Below are 19,807 nucleotides of genomic sequence, written 5' to 3'. Positions count from 1 at the left end.
ACTACCTGGACCATTTACATTCTCAAATATAGTTGGTGTAAGTTGCTATGCAAATGTAGCAATGAATATTCTATTTCAATTACCACCAATTGTTGACAACATTTACTCACACAGTACAGACCCATTGTGCTTGCAAATGTTAGTACTTCACAGAAATGCAGCAAACAATCCTGACAACACATATAGTGTTTTTGGAATAAGACGACAATTGGACTACTGTGCTGGAATGGTGAAATTCACTATCAACTCACAGGAAGATCCACAAGAATTTCTAATGTACTTACTACAAGTACTGGAAAACAAAAACATACCTATAAATGAAATCTTTCAGATTTCATACATGTGGAAACATACATGCACTCTCTGCAACAATGTGACACAAGAGGAAATCCCCAATGAACACTTGAAATATATCACAACCAAATTGTGAATCCATTCCATTTCAGCAACTTGTACAAAATGCAAACCATGGTACATTATGCTCTACCTGCAATTCAGATAATCGCTCCACGTTAGTAATACAAACACATAGTAAATACGTAATACTAATGCTTCTACGTTACAATGCAGATGGTACCAAAAACAACTGCAAGCTGACTGGATTCACACATGGTCAAATATCACTTGGTAAGAAAACCTTCACGACAATAGGTATAATCTACCATGCAGGAGCCACAACCAATTCAGGGCACTACACTGCATATATAAAAAAGAAATGTGGATGGTTTGAATGTAATGATAGTACCATTACTCTAAAGCAGAGATTACCAGCAAATCTTACAAACGCTTATTTGATGTTCTTAAAACCAAAATTTGATAAATAAACTGTATTTAAACCTTTAAATAAATTTGTGTTAAAAAAATATGAACTGTTAGAATACTCCAAAAGCTATCTAACTGCTCAAAGATTCTGCAACAACTAATCAGATAAATGAATACCACTAAATTAGACCAAAGAATACACAGTTAGAATACGCCAATTGGTATCTAACTGTCCCAAAATTTAACAATATCCAAATAGAGAAATCAAAACCACTAAAATATATTAAAAAAATAGACAGTTAGAATACGCCAATTGGTATCTAACTGCTCCAAAATTTTATAATATCAAAACAAATGAAGAATCTGTTACTGTTCCAAAAAAGATAAAACAAAGCAAAGTATAAAGCATTAGCCAGAAACAACAAGTGAACACTGAAAACAAACAAACAAATAAACTGTAGCATAACAGAAAAAGGTTTTTTTTTTAATCCAAAATGGATTTTTTTTTCTCCCACAGACCCAATGATTTTAGCAACAAATACAGAAACTGAGCAAATTGCACAGTACTCTGATTTGTACTCTACTAAATATGAGGGTCGAAATAAAATAAAAGTATATTGCTTATACAATGTAATAAGTCATTACAAAATACTAATACTAACATGCTATTTTCTTTTATCACAGAAATGAAGAAGAAAAACATGGACTCCCATTACTAGACCAAACAGTAAGTATACAATAATAAGGACAACCATAGCAGCATATCACATCCATAGTATCTAATACCTTTGTTCCTTATACATTTGTTTTTCATCCAAAGTTATAAGCAAATATGAATGTGATATGCTGCGGTGGTTGTTGCCAGGGCATACAATCTTGGATGCATGGCCAAATGGCCATGCACCCAAGACTCTATGCCCTGGCAACAACCACCGGAGCATATCACATCCATAGAGTCAAACATTTCAACTATGATCTATAGGAAACTTTTAATATCCGCGAACAATGTGAGTGTTCTTAGAACACTTTGAACTTGCCAGCGAACAATACGGACACCGTTTTCAGGACACCCCCTACGAACATTTCAGAACAACGCGATAGTTCTTAGAACACTTTCAACTTAACAACGAACAATACGGACAGCGTCCTAAGGACACCCCCTACGAACATTCCAGGACACCGGGAGTGTTCTTAGAAGCGTCTTCAGAACACCACCATCTTGTTTATTTGCGAACATTTCAGGACACCTCGAGTGTTCTTAGGACACATTCAACTTGACAAAGAACAATAGGGACAGCGTCCTTAGGACACCCCCTACGAACACTCCCCGGACACTGCAAGTGTTCTTAGAAGCGTCTTCAGAACACCACCAACTTGTTTATTTGCGAACATTTCAGGACACTGCCAGTGTTCTTAGGACACATTCAACTTGACAAAGAACAATACGGACAGCGTCCTCAGGACACCCCCTACGAACACTCCCTGGACACCGCGAGTGTTCTTAGAAGCGTCTTCAGAACACCCCTATTTTGTTTATTTGCGAACATTTCAGGACACCGCGAGTGTTCTTAGGACACATTCAACTTGACAGAGAACAATACGGACAGCGTCCTCAGGACACCCCCTACGAACACTCCCCGGACACCGCGAGTGTTCTTAGAAGCGTCTTCAGAACAACACCATCTTGTTTATTTGCGAACATTTCAGTACACTGCGAGTGTTCTTAGGACACATTCAACTTTACAGAGAACAATACGGACAGCGTCCTCAGGACACCCCCTACGAACACTCCCCGGACACCGCGAGTGTTCTTAGAAGTGTCTTCAGAACACCCCCATTTTGTTTATTTGCGAACATTTCAGGACACCGCAAGTGTTCTTAGGACACATTCAACTTGACAGAGAACAATATGGACAGCGTCCTCAGGACGCCCCCTACGAACACTCCCCGGACACCGCAAGTGTTCTTAGAAGCGTCTTCAGAACACCCCCATTTTGTTTATTTGCAAACATTTCAGGACACCGCGAGTGTTCTTAGAACACATTCAACTTGACAGAGAACAATACGGACAGCGTCCTCAGAACACTCCCTACAAACATTTCAGGACACCGGGAGTGTTCTCAAAAACGTCTTCAGAACACCCCCATTTTGTTTATTTGCGAACATTTCAGGACACCGAGCGTGTTCTTAGAACACATTCAACTTGACAGAGAACAATACGGACAGCCTCCTCAGGACACCACCTACGAACACTCCCCGGACACCGCGAGTGTTCTTAGAAGTGTCTTCAGAACACCACCATCTTGTTTATTTGCGACCATTTCAGGACACCGCGAGTGTTCTTAGGACACATTCAACTTGACAAAGAACAATACGGACAGCTTCCTCAGGACACCCCCTACGAACACTCCCCGGACACCGCGAGTGTTCTTAGAAGCATCTTCAGAACACCCCCATTTTGTTTATTTGCGAACATTTCAGGACACCGCGAGTGTTCTTAGGACACATTCAACTTCACAGAGAACAATACGGACAGAGTCCTCAGGCCACCCCCTACGAACACTCCCCGGACACGGCGAGTGTTCTTAGAAGCGTCTTCAGAACACCACCATCTTGTTTATTTGCGAACATTTCAGTACACCGCGAGTGTTCTTAGGACACATTCAACTTGACAGAGAACAATACGGACAGCGTCCTCAGGACACCCTCTACGAACACTCCCCGGACCCCGCGAGTGTTCTTAGAAGCGTCTTCAGAACACCCCCATTTTGTTTATTTGCAAACATTTCAGTACACTGCGAGTGTTCTTAGGACACATTCAACTTTACAGAGAACAATACGGAGACAGCGTCCTCAAGCCACCCCCTACGAACACTCCCCGGACACCGCAAGTGTTCTTAGAAGCGTCTTCAGAACACCACCATCTTGTTTATTTGCGAACATTTCAGTACACCGCGAGTGTTCTTAGGACACATTCAACTTGACAGAGAACAATACGGACAGCGTCCTCAGGACACCCCCTACGAACACTCCCCGGATACCGCGAGTGTTCTTAGAAGCGTCTTCAGAACACCCCCATTTTGTTTATTTGCGAACATTTCAGGACACCGCGAGTGTTCTTAGGACACATTCAACTTGACAGAGAACAATACGGACAGTGTCCTCAGGACGCCCCCTACGAACACTCCCCGGACACCGCGAGTGTTCTTAGAAGCGTTTTCAGAACACCCCAATTTTGTTTATTTGCGAACATTTCAGGACACCGCGAGTGTTCTTAGAACACATTCAACTTGACAGAGAACAATACGGACAGCGTCCTCAGAACACTCCCTACAAACATTTCAGGACACCGGGAGTGTTCTCAAAAACATCTTCAGAACACCCCCATTTTGTTTATTTGCAAACATTTCAGGACACTGCGCGTGTTCTTAGAACACATTAAACTTGACAGAGAACAATACGGACAGCGTCCTCAGGCACCACCTACGAACACTCCCCGGACACCGCAAGTGTTCTTAGAACAGTTTCACTTTGCTTGCGAACAAAACGGACACATATTGACTCCTTAGAACACCCCCTAGTCAGTTTATTTACACCCCTGATGGCCGCAAACAAATCGAACACAAAAAGAACGGCTAACACAACTTTCATCCTATCTCATACACTCCCACCCTCCCCAAACACTCCTACACACCAACACACTCTACAAAATACACATTTTGAACAAAGTTTCACCGCGCTGTCCAGGGACGTCCGCGAATCCAAGATGGTGAGCGCTACCGAAAAATCTGACGCGCTTCACACTCCACACCATCCAATCAGCGAACACTTTGCATGTCCGCGAACATCACGCAAGACGATTGGCCAATCAGGACACTTTCCACAGAGCGAACAGGGAAGTGTGTCCGTAAAACCGAACACAGATATCACTAATTTTTTTTTACCTACTTTTTGGTCATTTTAAAAAAACTACTGGACGGATTTTCACCAAATTTCCAAAAGCACGCTTTCAGGACCAAGCCAAATTGGGTGGAAATCCGTCCAGCGGTTTGGGCTGTAGGCACAAGCAACATTTTTTTCCCATTCACTCTATGGGAGAGTGAGTATAATGTATACAAATATGAGCATATAGAGGGAAGGTAGAGTAATAAAAATAAAACTATGAGAAAGTGCTGATAACCATAATGATTATCTTCATGCACAGAAAGGATAGCTCTCTTTCAAGCCTGTATCTTCCGCTATGTATATGTTTCATATGATGTGACTGGCCCCTAAGTCTACAAATATAGTACCTTTTCAATTTTTACTTCCTGACTGTTACTGAAGAAAACTATGTGGCTTCGATATGTCAGTAAATGATAAAAAGGGAGAGCCAGCCATGTGATGTCATCAGTGATGTCATCAATGACATTTGTGATGTCATCTTTGATGTCCTGGGTGTTAGTCTTAGCAGTGCACAGTGGTGGCGCGAGTTATGGTTGTTTAACTTACCATAACTGGTGAATTTCAGGGGTTTTTCGGTTTTACTTTGAGCCATAACGTCCCTTTAACAAAGTTTTTTCACTGAATTTCATAGGTTTTTAGTAGCGCAACTTAACCATAACGTCCCTTTAACAAAGTTTTTTCACTGCATTTCATAGGTTTTTAGTAGCACAACTTAACCATAATATCCCTGACTTCATATACATGTAACATAGAACATACTAAACCCCTCGTAGTGATTTTCATGTCTGCGGGCACATCGAAAATCTGAGCGTGGTGAATGTAAATTTAAATAGTGTGCCCCATTTCCCCTTTGAAGTTGGCTCAGAAAAGAGCTGTGTTTTTTTTTTTTTTTACAGATGCTTGACAGACACCTGTTATTTTGTATTTTTTTTCTTGTTTTTTTTTTCTTACTTTACTCCTAAAATCTTCACATAACCTTCTCCAAAGCAACCCTTACATTCCAAAATAGAAAGGCATTTCCCGTAAAAGATAAAGAAATGCCATCTTCTTTCAAATTAACAGCATTACTGGCATCAATATTCTCATTGTTACAGAAGAACATACCAGCTCTAAGCATGAAGGCACACATGCCTCGGTTGATAACACACCTAGCAATATTTTGCTGAGGACAAAAATCTGAACTATTGTCCCATATTGCCCTAGGTAGTAATCCAGCAAAAATTACTTTTGCATTTGGAAGGATCTTCATTACTGCTTGAACCAAGCGTTCCAAATCAGCCAACAGAGTAGGGGCACTGACGTTGCCCAAATGGAAAGCACCATAGTGCAAAACTACCACATGCGGACTGTTCATCGTGGCCATATCCTCACAAACATGTACAATTCCCTGTACATTGCAATCAGGCACACTGCTCCACACCACCTCCACTCCTTTCACATCAAAGTTCTTTGCAACATGCCTGCATTCAGCATACTGCTGTAAACCATGCACAAACATCCTGACTTTCTCCACTTCTGCCATCTTCACCACACACAGTCTCTTTCAACACAAATCCACAACCTCGACATCTGATTGGCTGATCCGTACAGTCTTCTTTCCATGTTGGATTTCCTGGAAAAACCCGGATGTAGCACGCCCTGTCCACAAACAGCTGCGGTGTCCGCGGACGGCGTCCACTTTACTCTCTGTGCCATTCCCTCATTGCATACAGCTAAGCAATCACACAATACGAATAACGTCCTCAGAACAACCCCATTTTGTGATTTTTCGAACATTTCAGGACAATTATTATTTCATTATTCAACATATTAACATTACACATATTATACTTTCATCTTGTACTCTGCACACAATGCTATGTTTCTCCATTAGTAGCTCAGTATACTAGATAGAATCCCATAATACAATGCTATTTATATCAATGCATCGTTCAAAGCACTAATAACGGTATGATATTTATTGCAATATCCTTGACCCTTTTTTCGAAACATTATAATAAAAATCCCTAGTACACAAATTCCATGAAAAGTACATACACACGTGATGTCATCAGTGATTTCATCAATGACATTTGTGATGTCATCTTTGATGTCCTGGGTGTTAGTCTTAGCAGTGCACAGTGGTGGCGCCAGTTATTTTTCAAGGCTTACCATAACTTGCGATTTTCAGGGGTTTTTCGGCTGTACTTAGAACCATAACGTCCTTTAAACAAACTTTTTTTAATATCACGCAAACAATATACAAGCATGGCGTGCAAAAACCAACTTCTACAGATGGCTTTACACAGAATGTTGCAAAGTAAGAATTTATGCTCGTTCACAGTGAAGGTCAGCTGCTTCCACAACTTCTACAGATGGCTTTACACAGAATGTTGCAAAGTAAGAATTTATGCTCGTTCACAGTGAAGGTCAGCTGCTTCCATTTTTTTCTCGCTCCCCGGAGAGGCTCACGAAGCGGACTATAAGGTTGTATTGTGTTTTGACCTTGACAGATAGAGATTGTGATGAAAGACTTCTCTTGAAGGAGTGTTGCTAAAACGTAAGAGAAGATAAAGATGAAATTTCTGAAACGAAACCACTATTATACATTATATCACTATGCGAAAGATCGTTGGCACACGCAGAGTCGTATTTTGGGACTGCACCACTCGTAGACAATGGAAATTGCAATTGTACTGTAAGTAACCCTTTAGATTACTTTATACCAAATATAATTACAATAGCGTAGCATTAAAGACCGCTCAAGTTGAACTTGTTCGTTGAAAGTGGCATAATGTTTTCTACCGAGCACTATCACCGCCGAATTGATCCCCTGACATTTAGAGGGCTCTGAAAAATGCAGACGACACAGGGTGGGTTAATAGAAATAATTTAACCGGTCTATAGGCGGTCAAGCGCTCTACTCGCTGTGCCACTTCACTGTAGCCTGTCAAGTGGCACAGCGAGTACAGCGCTCGCTTTGACATCCGTGCACAGCTTGCTAACGCAAGTTTGAATCCCGGCAAGGCCAAACTCAGCCTTTCATCCTTCCGTGGTCGATAAATGAGCACCATACACTGTGGTTAATAATAAGCACCGCTTAGATACCTCACGTTCTTAGCGCTATATGAATGGGAAAATATTATTATTTTATTATTAACATACTCTGTTGCACTATCTTCGATAGCAAATATTTTCACACCCTAATAAATAAAATGATGATTTGAAATAAAGATCGGCTGGTGAGACTAATTTATGTTTTTTAAAACAGGTATGTGGCTCCATTTTGCCTATGTCACAATTTACAAACTCCAGCGGATGGGGTCTTCAACTGCCAGGTTCAGGTCCAAATATGCAACTTCATGACCCTCACCATTTTATGGGACAATCGCCAAGGACCAATATGCCCTTACGCAGTACTAGCGCCTACAAACAACATACCAACCAATAGGGTAGTCTAATGGCTCGTTGTTGGAACAACCTTCCGATTATCAGAGCGACCATTTACTGCTTTTATCATAAACCAACAGCCTATCTAACGCAAAGGAACAACGCGTGGCTCAAAATAAACTTTTGCTGATCGACAGCAGAGACAATAGCAAATCGCTGAATATTCACTAAACATTTCATGTGAAATAAATGTACTTTACCAAATGTACAATCCTGCTGTTTACTTTTAAACCACAGTTTCATATTCCGAATTGTGGCGCACTGAGTTGTAAGCTGATCTAACACCCTCTGTACCGCAAAGGAACATTGTGTGCCTCAACATGAACTTTTGCGGATCGACAACAAAGACAAATGCAAATTGCTGAATATTCTCTAAACATTTGATGTCAAATAAATGTACTTTACAAAATGTACAATCTTGCTGTTTGCTTTTAAATCACAGTTTCATATTCCGAATTGTGGCGCACTGTGTTGTGACATAATGTGTGTTGTCTTCCGGGTTCTGTGTAAAGTCGCGTAGTACTGGAGACGACTGGGTGCGTTTCATTACGCACCCTGTAACGTCACGGAGAGAGGCGGGGAATATGAATGCTTTGATAATATCAGGCTTAGGGGCGGGAGATATGATTTAGTGTCGCAAAAGCAAGTCAGCCAGGTCAATAGCACCAGTCATAGGATTATCACATAATGTCGGCGCACACCAGCTGGATTTATCGTTTTTTTAGTGGACAAAAAGTCGGTTGACGCCCCTAGGAAATTGTACTATTAACGGACAAAAGGAGTGCTCTTAAAACACTTTCACCCTGACAACGAACAATACAAACAAAGTTCTCAGAACACCCCCATTTTGTGTAATTGCAACCATTTTGGGACACCGCGAGTGTTCTTAGAACACATTCAACTAGACAGATTACAATACGGACAGCGTCCTGAGGACACCCCCAGTTTGTGTATTTACGAACAATTAAGTACACCGTGAGTGTTTATATCTCATTTTTACCTTCCTTGCGAACAAAAATGACACATACTCCGTCCTCTAAACACCTCACCATTTAGTTTATTTACAAAATGTCAGAACAGCCGTGTTCTCCGCGGACAAATCAAACGCAACAAAAACGTCTAGCACATAAAAAAACAAAACATTGAACCTATCTCATACTCCCCCACCCTCCCCAAACACTCTTACACACCAACACACGGCACTAAATACGATTTTTTATCCACGTTTCACCGCGCTGTACGCGGTCGACGGCGAATACAAGATGGCGGGCGCCACAGAAAATCTGACGCGCTCCCCGCCCCTCGCCGTCCAATCAACGAACACATTGCATGTCCGCGGACATGACGCAAGGCCATGGGCCAATCGGGGTGCTGTCCGCGGAGCGAACAGGGAAGTCCGTCCGCGAAGCGAACACAGATATCACTAATTTTTTTGCCTTACGTTTTGGTCATTTTATAAAAAACTACTGGACGGATTTACACCAAATTTGCAAAAGCACGCTTTCAGGACCAAGCCCCCACTCCTGCCGCAAATTTGGTGTAAATCCGTCCAGCAGTTTGGCCTGTGGCCGTGCGCAAAGTGTTTTTCCCATTCAGTCTATGGGGAAAAAAAAGTTTTGGGACCCCCCCTATAACTTTGCCCCCCCTGGACGAATCCTCACCAAACTTTGTACACAATTTCAAAGTGACCCATATACTTTTTTCTGCAAAGTTTGGTGAGAATCCGTCCAGGGAGAGCGAAGTTATAAGCCGCCAAAAAAGTGCTCTTCCTATGGAAACAGCAACTTAACCATAACTACATGGCCACTACCGTGGCCATGTAATATATATATATATGTATATATATATATATATATATATATATATATATATATATATATATATATATATATATATATATATATATATATATATTTCAGTGAAAAAACTTTGTCAAAGGGACGTGATGGTTCCAAGTAAAACCGAAAAACCCTTGAAATTCGCCAGTTATGGTAAGCTAAGCAACCATAACTCGTGCCACCACCGTGCATAGCTCATGCCCCTAGTCCTCCCACCCACCCCCCGCTCATGCCCCGTTTGTCTCTCCCCTGCCACCCACCCCCGCTCATGCCCCGTGTGTATCTATCCCTCCCACCCACCCCCCGCTCATGCCCTGTGTGTCTCTAGCCCTCCCACCCACCCCCCGCTCATGCCCCGTCTGTCTCTATCCCTCCCACCCACGCCCCGATCATGCCCCGTGTGTGTCTCAAACCTCCCCCCCACCCCGGCTCATGCCCCATGTGTGTCTCTCCCCTCACCCCTACTCATGCCTCATGTGTCTCTCTCCCTCCCCCCACCCCCCGCTCATCCCTCGTGTGTCTCTCTCCCTCCCCCCACCCCCCGCTCATGCCTCGTGTGTCTCTCTCCCTCCTCCCAACCCCCCGCTCATGCCCCGTGTGTCTCTAGCACTCCCACCCACCCCCGCTCGTGCCCCATGTGTGTCTCTCCCTCCCCCGCATCCCCACTCATGCCCCGTGTGTCTCTCTCCCTCCCCCCACCCCCGCTCATGCCCTGTGTGTCTCTAGACTTCCCACCCACCCCCCGCTCATGCCTCGTGTGTCTCCCTCCCTCCCCCCACTAAGACTAACACCCAGGACATCAAAGACGACATCACAAATGTCATTGATGACATCACTGATGTCATCACATGTCTGGCTCGCTCTTTTTTCTTTTGCTGACATGTCTAGGCCACATGGTTTTCTTCAGTAACAGTCAGAAACTAAAAATGTTATTTTATTTGTAGACGCCTCCTTCAAGTAGGTTCTTACAGTAATTCCCTTAGAGTCCAGTCACATCATATGAAACATATACATTCGGTAAGACACAAGCTTGAAAGACAGCAATCCTTTTTCTGCATAAAGATAATCAATAGACTTATGAGCACTTCCTGATAGTTCTGTTGTTTTTTATTTTATGGCTTAGGTTTTTAGTAGCGCAACTTAACCATAACGTCCCTTTAACAAAGTTTTTTTCATTGAATTTCATAGGTTTTTATTAGTACAACTTAACCATAATGTCCCTGTAACAAACATTTTTTTTACTGCATTTCATAGGTTTTTATTAGTGCAACGTCACCATAACATCCTTTTCAATAGATGAAGACCATTAGCATCTTAGGTCCTCAAAGTGGGAACCCCAGGTGGTAAAAAAAAGATTTTTCGTCCCGGTGCAGGAAGGAAAATCTTTTACCAGGATGGCCACCATGGAAAGGGAAGGCGGGGTGTATAAAGAGAACACAACAGGGCATGACCGGGGGGTGGGCGGGAGGGGATAGACACACACAGGGCATGAGTGGGGGGAGGGTGGGAGGGTATAGAGACACACGAGGCATGAGCGGGGGTGGGTGGGAGGGGATAGACACACGGGGCATGAGCGGGGAGTGGGCGGGAGTGATAGAGACACACGGGGCATGAGAGGGGGGGTGGGGCGGGAGGGATAGAGACACACGGGGCATGAGCGGGGGGGCAGGAGGGATAGAGACACACGGGGCATGACCGGGGGCTGGGCGGGAGGGATAGAGACACACGGGGCATGAGCGGGGGGTGGGGGAGAGGGATAGAGACACACGGGGCATGAGCGGGGGTGGGTGGTAGGGATAGAGACACACACAGGGCATGATCGGTTTAGAGACACACGGGGCATGAGCGGGGGGTGGGTGGGAGATATAGGGGCATGAGCGTGGGGTGGGGGGAGGGGAGATACACACGGGGCATGAGTGGGGCGTGGGTGGGAGGGATAGAGACACACAGGGCATGAGTGGGGGGTGGGTGGGAGGGATATAGACACACGAGGCATGAGCGGGGGGTTGATGGGAGGTAATAGAGACACACGGGATATGAGCGGGGGATGGGTGGGAGGGGAGAGACAAACGGGGCATGAGCAGGAGGTGGGTGGGAGGGGAGAGACAAACGGGGCATGAGCAGGTGGTGGGGGGAGGGAGAGACACACACGGGGCATGAGTGGGGGTGGGCGGGAGGGATAGAGACACACAGGACATGAGCGGGGGTGGGGGGAGAGCCACACGAAGCATGAGTAGGGGGTGAGGGGAGAGACACACGGGGCATGAGCAGGGGGTGGGTTGGAGGGCTGAGACACACACGGGGCATGAGCAGGGGGTAGGTCGGAGGGATAGAGACACACGGGGCATGAGCGGGGGGTGTGTGGGACGGCTAGAGACACACGAAGCATGAGTAGGGGGTGAGGGGAGAGACACACGGGCCATGAGCAGGGGGCGGGGGGGAGGGAGAGACACACATGGGGCATGAGTAGGGGTGGGTGGGAGGAATAGAGACACAAGGGGCATGAGTGGGGGTGGGTGGGAGGGATAGAGACACACGGGGCATGAGTGCGGGTGGGTGGGAGGGTGGGAGACACCCGGGCGTGAGCGGGGGGTGGGTGGGAGGTTCTAGAGACACACAGGGCATGAGCGGGGGGTGAGTGGGAGGTGAGAGACAAACGGGGCATGAGCGGGGGGTGGAAGGGCTACAGACACACGGGGCATGAGTAGGGGAGAGACACACCGGGCATGAGCGGGGGGTGGGTGGGAGGGCTAGGGGCATGAGCGGTGGGTGGATGGGAGGAATTCGAGACACACGGGGCATGAGCGGGGGGTGGGTGGGAGGGCTAGAGACACACGGGGCATGAGCGGGGGTTGGGTGGGAGGGCTAGAGACACACGGGGCATGAGCGGTGGTGGGGGGTTGGAGAGAGACACACGGGGCATGAGTGGGGGTGGGGGGGAGGTCGAGAGACACACGGGGCATGAGCGGGGGGTGATGTCATCAATGACATTTGTGATGTTGTCTTTGATGTCCTGGGTGTTAGTCTTAGCAGTGCACGGTGGTGGCGCTAGTTATGGTTGCTTAGCTTACCATAACTGGCGAATTTCAAGGGTTTTTTGGTTTTACTTGGAACCATAATGTCCTTTGACAACGTTTTTTCACTGAATTTCATAGGTTTTTAGTAGCGCAACTTAACCATAACGTCCCTTTAACAAAGTTTTTTCACTGAATTTCATAGGTTTTTAGTAGCGCAACTTAACCATAACGTCCCTTTAACAAAGTTATTTCATTTTATTTCATAGGCTTTTATTAGTACAACTTAACCATAACGTCCCATAACGTCCCTTTAACAAAGTTTTTTCATTGAATTTCATAGGTTTTTATTAGTGCAACTTAACCATAACGTCCCTGTAACACAATTTTTTTTTACTGCATTTCATAGGTTTTTATTAGTGCAACGTCACCATAACATCCTTTTCAATAGATGAAGACCACTAGCATCTTAGGTCCTCAAAGTGGGAACCTCAGGTGGTAAAAAATAGATTTTTCTTCCCAAACCGGGACGCCTGCGGCGTCCGGTGAAGGAAGGAAAATCTTTTACCAAGATGGCTACCATGGAAAGGGAAGGCACGGTGTATAAAGAGAACACAACAGGGCATGAGCGGGGGGTGGGTCGGAGGGGATAGACACACACAGGGCATGATCGGGGGGTGGGCGGGAGGGAATAGACACACACGGGGCATGAGCGGGGGGTGGGCGGGAGGGGATAGACACACGGGGCATGAGCGGGGGGTGGGCGGGTGTGATAGAGACACACGGGGCATGAGCGGGGGGTGGGGCAGGAGGGATAGAGACACACGGGGCATGAGCCGGGGGGCGGGAGGGATAGAGACACAAGGGGCATGACCGGGGGGTGGGCGGGAGGGATAGAGACACACAGGGCATGAGCTGGGGGTGGGTTGGAGGGATAGAGACACACGGGGCATGAGCGGGGGGTGGGTGGGAAGGATAGAGAAACGGGGGGCATGAGCAGGGGGTGGGTGGGAGGTATAGCGACACACGGGGCATGAGCGGGGGGTGGGTGGGAGGGATAGAGACACACGGGGCATGAGCGGGGGGTGGGTGGGAGGGATAGAGACACACGGGGCATGAGCGGGGTGGGTGGGAGGGATAGAGACACACGGGCCATGAGCGGGGGTGGGTGGGAGGGATAGGAGCATGAGCGGGGGGTGGGCGGGAGGGATAGAGACACACGAGGCATGAGCGGGGGGAGGGGTGGAGGGGGGAGGGGTGAGACACACGGGGCATGAGCGGGGGGTGGGTGGGAGGGATAGAGACTCACGGTGCATGAGCGGGGGTGGGTGGGAGGGATAGAGACACACGGGGCATGAGCGGGGGGTGGGTGGGAGGGGATAGACAAACGGGGCATGAGCGGGGTGTGGGTGGGAGGGGAGAGACACATGGGGCGTGAGCGGGGGGTGGGTGGGAGGGGAGAGACACACGGGGCATGAGCAGAGGGTGGGTGGGAGGGGAGAGACACACGGGGCATGAGCAGGGGGTGGGTGGGAGGGGAGAGACACATGGGGCATGAGCGGGGGGTGGGTGGGTCAGAGGGGAGAGACACATGGGGCGTGAGCGGGGATGCGTGGGAGGGGAGAGACACACGGGCATGAGCGGGGGGTTCGTGGGAGGGGAGAGACACACGGGGCATGAGCGGGGGTGGGTTGGAGGGGAGAGACACACGGGGCATGAGCGGGGGGTGGGAGGGGAGAAACACACGGGATATGAGCGGGGGGTGCGTGGGAGATGAGAGACACACGGGGAATGAGCAGGGGTTGGGGAGAGGGGAGAGACACACGGTGCATGAGCGGGGGGTGGGAGGGAGGGGAGCGACATACGGGGCATGAGCAGGTGGTGGGTGGGAGGGAGAGACACACACGGGGCCTGAGCGGGGGTGGGTGGGAGGGCTAGAGACAGTCGGGGCATGAGCGGGGGTGGGTGGGAGGGCTAGAGACACACAGGGCATGAGCGGGGGGTGGGAGAGAGGGCTAGAGACACACGGGGCATGAGCAGGTGGTGGGTGGGAGGGAGAGACACACACGGGGCATGAGCGGGGGTGGGTGGGAGGGCTAGAGACACTCGGGGCATGAGCGGGGGGTGGGTGGGAGGGCTAGAGACACACGGGGCATGAGCGGGCGGTGGGTGGGAGGTCTAGAGACACACAGGGCATGAGCAAGGGTGGGGGGAGGGAGAGAGACACACGAGGCATGAGTGAGGGGTGAGCGGGGGGTGGGCGGGAGGGAAAGAGACACACGGGGCATGAGCGGGGGTGGGGGGGAGGGAGAGACACACACGGGGCATGAGCGGGGGTGGGGGGGAGGGAGAGAGACACACGGGGCATGAATGGGGGGTCGGGGGAATTAGAGAGACACACAAGGCATGAGCGGGGGTGGGTGGGAGGGATAGGGGCATGAGCGGGGGGTGGGCTGGAGGGAAAGAGACACACGGGACATGAGCAGAGGGTGGGTGGGAGGGGAGAGACACACGGGGCATGAGCAGGGGGTGGGTGGGAGGGGAGAGACACATGGGGCATGAGCGGGGGGTGGGTGGATCAGAGGGGAGAGACACATGGGGCGTGAGCGGGGATGCGTGGGAGGGGAGAGACACACGGGCATGAGCGGGGGGTTCGTGGGAGGGGAGAGACACACGGGGCATGAGCGGGGGTGGGTTGGAGGGGAGAGACACACGGGGCATGAGCGGGGGGTGGGAGGGGAGAAACACACGGGATATGAGCGGGGGGTGCGTGGGAGATGAGAGACACACGGGGAATGAGCAGGGGGTGGGGAGAGGGGAGAGACACACGGTGCATGAGCGGGGGGTGGGAGGGAGGGGAGCGACATACGGGGCATGAGCAGGTGGTGGGTGGGAGGGAGAGACACACACGGGGCCTGAGCGGGGGTGGGTGGGAGGGCTAGAGACAGTCGGGGCATGAGCGGGGGTGGGTGGGAGGGCTAGAGACACACAGGGCATGAGCGGGGGGTGGGAGAGAGGGCTAGAGACACACGGGGCATGAGCAGGTGGTGGGTGGGAGGGAGAGACACACACGGGGCATGAGCGGGGGTGGGTGGGAGGGCTAGAGACACTCGGGGCATGAGCGGGGGGTGGGTGGGAGGGCTAGAGACACACGGGGCATGAGCGGGGGGTGGGTGGGAGGGCTAGAGACACACAGGGCATGAGCAAGGGTGGGGGGAGGGAGAGAGACACACGAGGCATGAGTGAGGGGTGAGCGGGGGGTGGGCGGGAGGGAAAGAGACACACGGGGCATGAGCGGGGGTGGGGGGGAGGGAGAGACACACACGGGGCATGAGCGGGGGTGGGGGGGAGGGAGAGAGACACACGGGGCATGAATGGGGGGTCGGGGGAATTAGAGAGACACACAAGGCATGAGCGGGGGTGGGTGGGAGGGATAGGGGCATGAGCGGGGGGTGGGCTGGAGGGAAAGAGACACACGGGACATGAGCGGGGGTGAGGGGGAGGGAGAGACACACACGGGGCGTGAGCGGGGGTGGGGGGTAGGGAGAGAGACACACGAGGCATGAGCGGGGGGTGGGGGGAGATAGAGAGACACACAAGGCATGAGCGGGGGGGTGGGAGGGAGAGAGACACACAAGGCATGAGTAGGGGGTGAGTTGAGAGACACACACAGGGCGTGAGCATAGGATGGGGGGGAGGGAGAGACACACACGGGGCATGAGCAGGGGTGGGAGGGAGGGAGAGAGACACACGGGGCATGAGTGGGGGGTGGGGCGGGAGGGAGAGAGACACACAGGGCATGAGCGGGGGTGGGGGGAGGGAGAGAGACACACGGAGCATGAGCGGGGGTGGGTGGGAGGGATAGAGACACACGGGCCGTGAGCGGGGATGGGTGGGAGGGATAGAGACACACGGGGCATGAGCGGGGGGTGGGTGGGAGGTTCTAGAGACACACGGGGCATGAGCGGGGTGGGTGGGAGGGATAGAGACACACGAGGCGTGAGCGGGGGGGTGGGTGGGAGGGATAGAGACACACGGGGCATGAGCAGGGGGTGGGTGGGAGGGATAGAGACACACAGGGCATGAGCGGGTGGTGGGTGGGAGGGATAGAGACACACAGGGCATGTGTGGGGGTGGGTAGGAGGGAGAGAGACACACGAGGCATGAGCGGGGGGTGGGGGGAGATAGAGAGACACACAAGGCATGAGCGGGGGGGTGGGAGGGAGAGAGACACACAAGGCATGAGTAGGGGGTGAGTTGAGAGACACACACAGGGCGTGAGCATAGGATGGGGGGGAGGGAGAGACACACACGGGGCATGAGCAGGGGTGGGAGGGAGGGAGAGAGACACACGGGGCATGAGTGGGGGGTGGGGCGGGAGGGAGAGAGACACACAGGGCATGAGTGGGGGTGGGGGGGGGAGAGAGACACACGGAGCATGAGCGGGGGTGGGTGGGAGGTTCTAGAGACACACGGGGCATGAGCGGGGTGGGTGGGAGGGATAGAGACACACGAGGCGTGAGCGGGGGGGTGGGTGGGAGGGATAGAGACACACGGGGCATGAGCAGGGGGTGGGTGGGAGGGATAGAGACACACAGGGCATGAGTGGGGTGGGTGGGAGGGATAGAGACACACGAGGCGTGAGCGGGGGGGTGGGTGGGAGTCATAGAGACACATGGGGCATGAGAGGGGGGTGGGTCGGAGGTGAGTGACAAACGGGGCATTAGCGGGGGTGGGTGGGAGGGCTAGGGGGATGAGCGGTGGGTGGGTGGGAGGGCTAGGGGCATGAGCGTTGGGTGGGTGGGATTGCTAGAGACACATGGGGCATGAGCAGGGGGTGAGCGGGAAGGAGAGAGACACGCGGCATGAGCGGGGGTGGGGGGAGGGAGAGAGACACACGGGGCATGAGCGGGGGTGGGCGGGAGGGAGAGAGACACACGGGGCATGAGCGGTTGGTGGGTGGGAGCGATAGAGACACAAGGGGCATGAGCGGGGGTGGGGGGAGGGAGAGAGACACATGGGGCATGAGCGGGGGTGGGGTGGAGGGAGAGAGACACATGGAGCATGAGCGGGGGTGGGCGGGAGGGTTAGAGACACACGGGGCATGAGAGGGGGTGGGGGAGAGACACACACGGGGCATGAGCGGGGGGTGGGCGGGAGGGATAGAGAAAGACAGGGCATGAGCGGGGGGTGGGGGGACAAACAAAAACACAGACATGCCGCACGGACATGAGTTTGTGCGGCAGATCCCGCTCCTCGGCCCTCTGCTGGCCACCGTGTGCGATGGCGTGAGCGAGGGGCTGGAGGAACAGGGGACACACGGAGCATGAGCGGGGGTGAGGGGGAGGGCTAGAGACACACGGTGCATGAGCGGGGGGTGAGTGGGAGGGAGAGAGACACACTGGGCATGAGCGGGGGTGGGGGGGAGGGAAAGAGACACACGGGGCATGAGCGGGGGTCGGTGGGAGGGATAGAGACACACGGGGCATGAGCAGGGGTGGGGGGGAGGGATAGAGACACACGGGGCATGAGCTCCTTGAAGGCAAAGCAGCTTTCAGATTAGCGAAGGACAGCAGCAGCAGTTCTTCTTCTTCCAGTTAGCTTCAAAGTTAAGCATCAATTTAAATTCCAGTTTCTACTTCAGCTTCTGAATGATTTCTAGCACTGAGATGCCCCCAGATATACTGTTGATCTCCCATTCATTCTGCTGGGTTACAATAAGGCAACCAATCACTCAGAACGGCAGTCAGGAAGACAATCGGCTCACAGTCCATTCAGGCCATTTTTCTCCAACCAGACACTCACAACACAGAATGTGTATTTGGACTCTGCCATTCAGCACTACACACTGCATTCATACCAGTTCCAGGCAGGGCTGTCTTAGTCATTGTGTCAAACACCAGGTACTAGACGCCCATAACACAGAATGCGTATTTGTCACCCACTCCATTCTCCCAGGTCCCACCCCAAGGGCGTACCCACAACATACGGTCATTGGGAAGGCTCCAGCCAGTCTGGCCTGGACTTCCCCACAACACCTTATAAGGAAATTCCACCCAACAGCCAGTCAGGGGAAGGGACAGAGTCAGGGCATCCTGGGACTTCAGTAAAAGTAAGGTAACAGGTGATAGAAAGCAAGAGGCCTCAGGGGCCATCTTGTTTCCTATCAGGAATCCACTAATTCCAATGACAGTGCCTGGGCACCCCAAAATGGAGGATGCGCCGGGCACCTGTCAATTCAGCATGAAGCTGCCACCAGCATGTACCCTGCTCTGTGGCCCACACACAGGTGCCCAAAAACATACACTAGGAGTACAGGGTCATACTCCCACTCATGGGTGTCATAAGGGTATCCCAGGGGTCTGTTCACCAAACCAAATACAGGAAGAGCCACATCACCAGGAGCCCCACATGAACTCCTGTGTGGAAACATGTCAAAACATACATGATATAGCAATAAAGGACACAGATATGAAAGCCCTGTCACTCCAATGCATTTCCAGCATCACAATAAGTCTTCTGTAAGTATATTTCATGGCAAACTGCAAAGATATTCCAGTTAAATAACCTAAACTGTTGCCTCCACAATGAACTACAATCATGTCTGGATGTTTCAAATGCTCCATACAAACATTAGGACACAAAGAATGTCGTAATACACTCAGCAGCATTGGGAATTTAAATCTGTTTCAACATTTTCGCTACAGAGAACTAACTCAAAACATGTGTCAGTCTGTAGACCGTACCTATGTTAACATTTTAAAAAGCATTTTAACCAGTCTCCTAACGGAAGAAGCAAAATCCATCTTAACAAATAGA

Source organism: Ambystoma mexicanum, chromosome 8 (assembly GCF_040938575.1).
Source record: "Ambystoma mexicanum isolate Mex_15411 chromosome 8, UKY_AmexF1_1, whole genome shotgun sequence".
Classification (NCBI taxonomy): domain Eukaryota; kingdom Metazoa; phylum Chordata; class Amphibia; order Caudata; family Ambystomatidae; genus Ambystoma; species Ambystoma mexicanum.
This window is presented reverse-complemented; position numbering follows the sequence as displayed.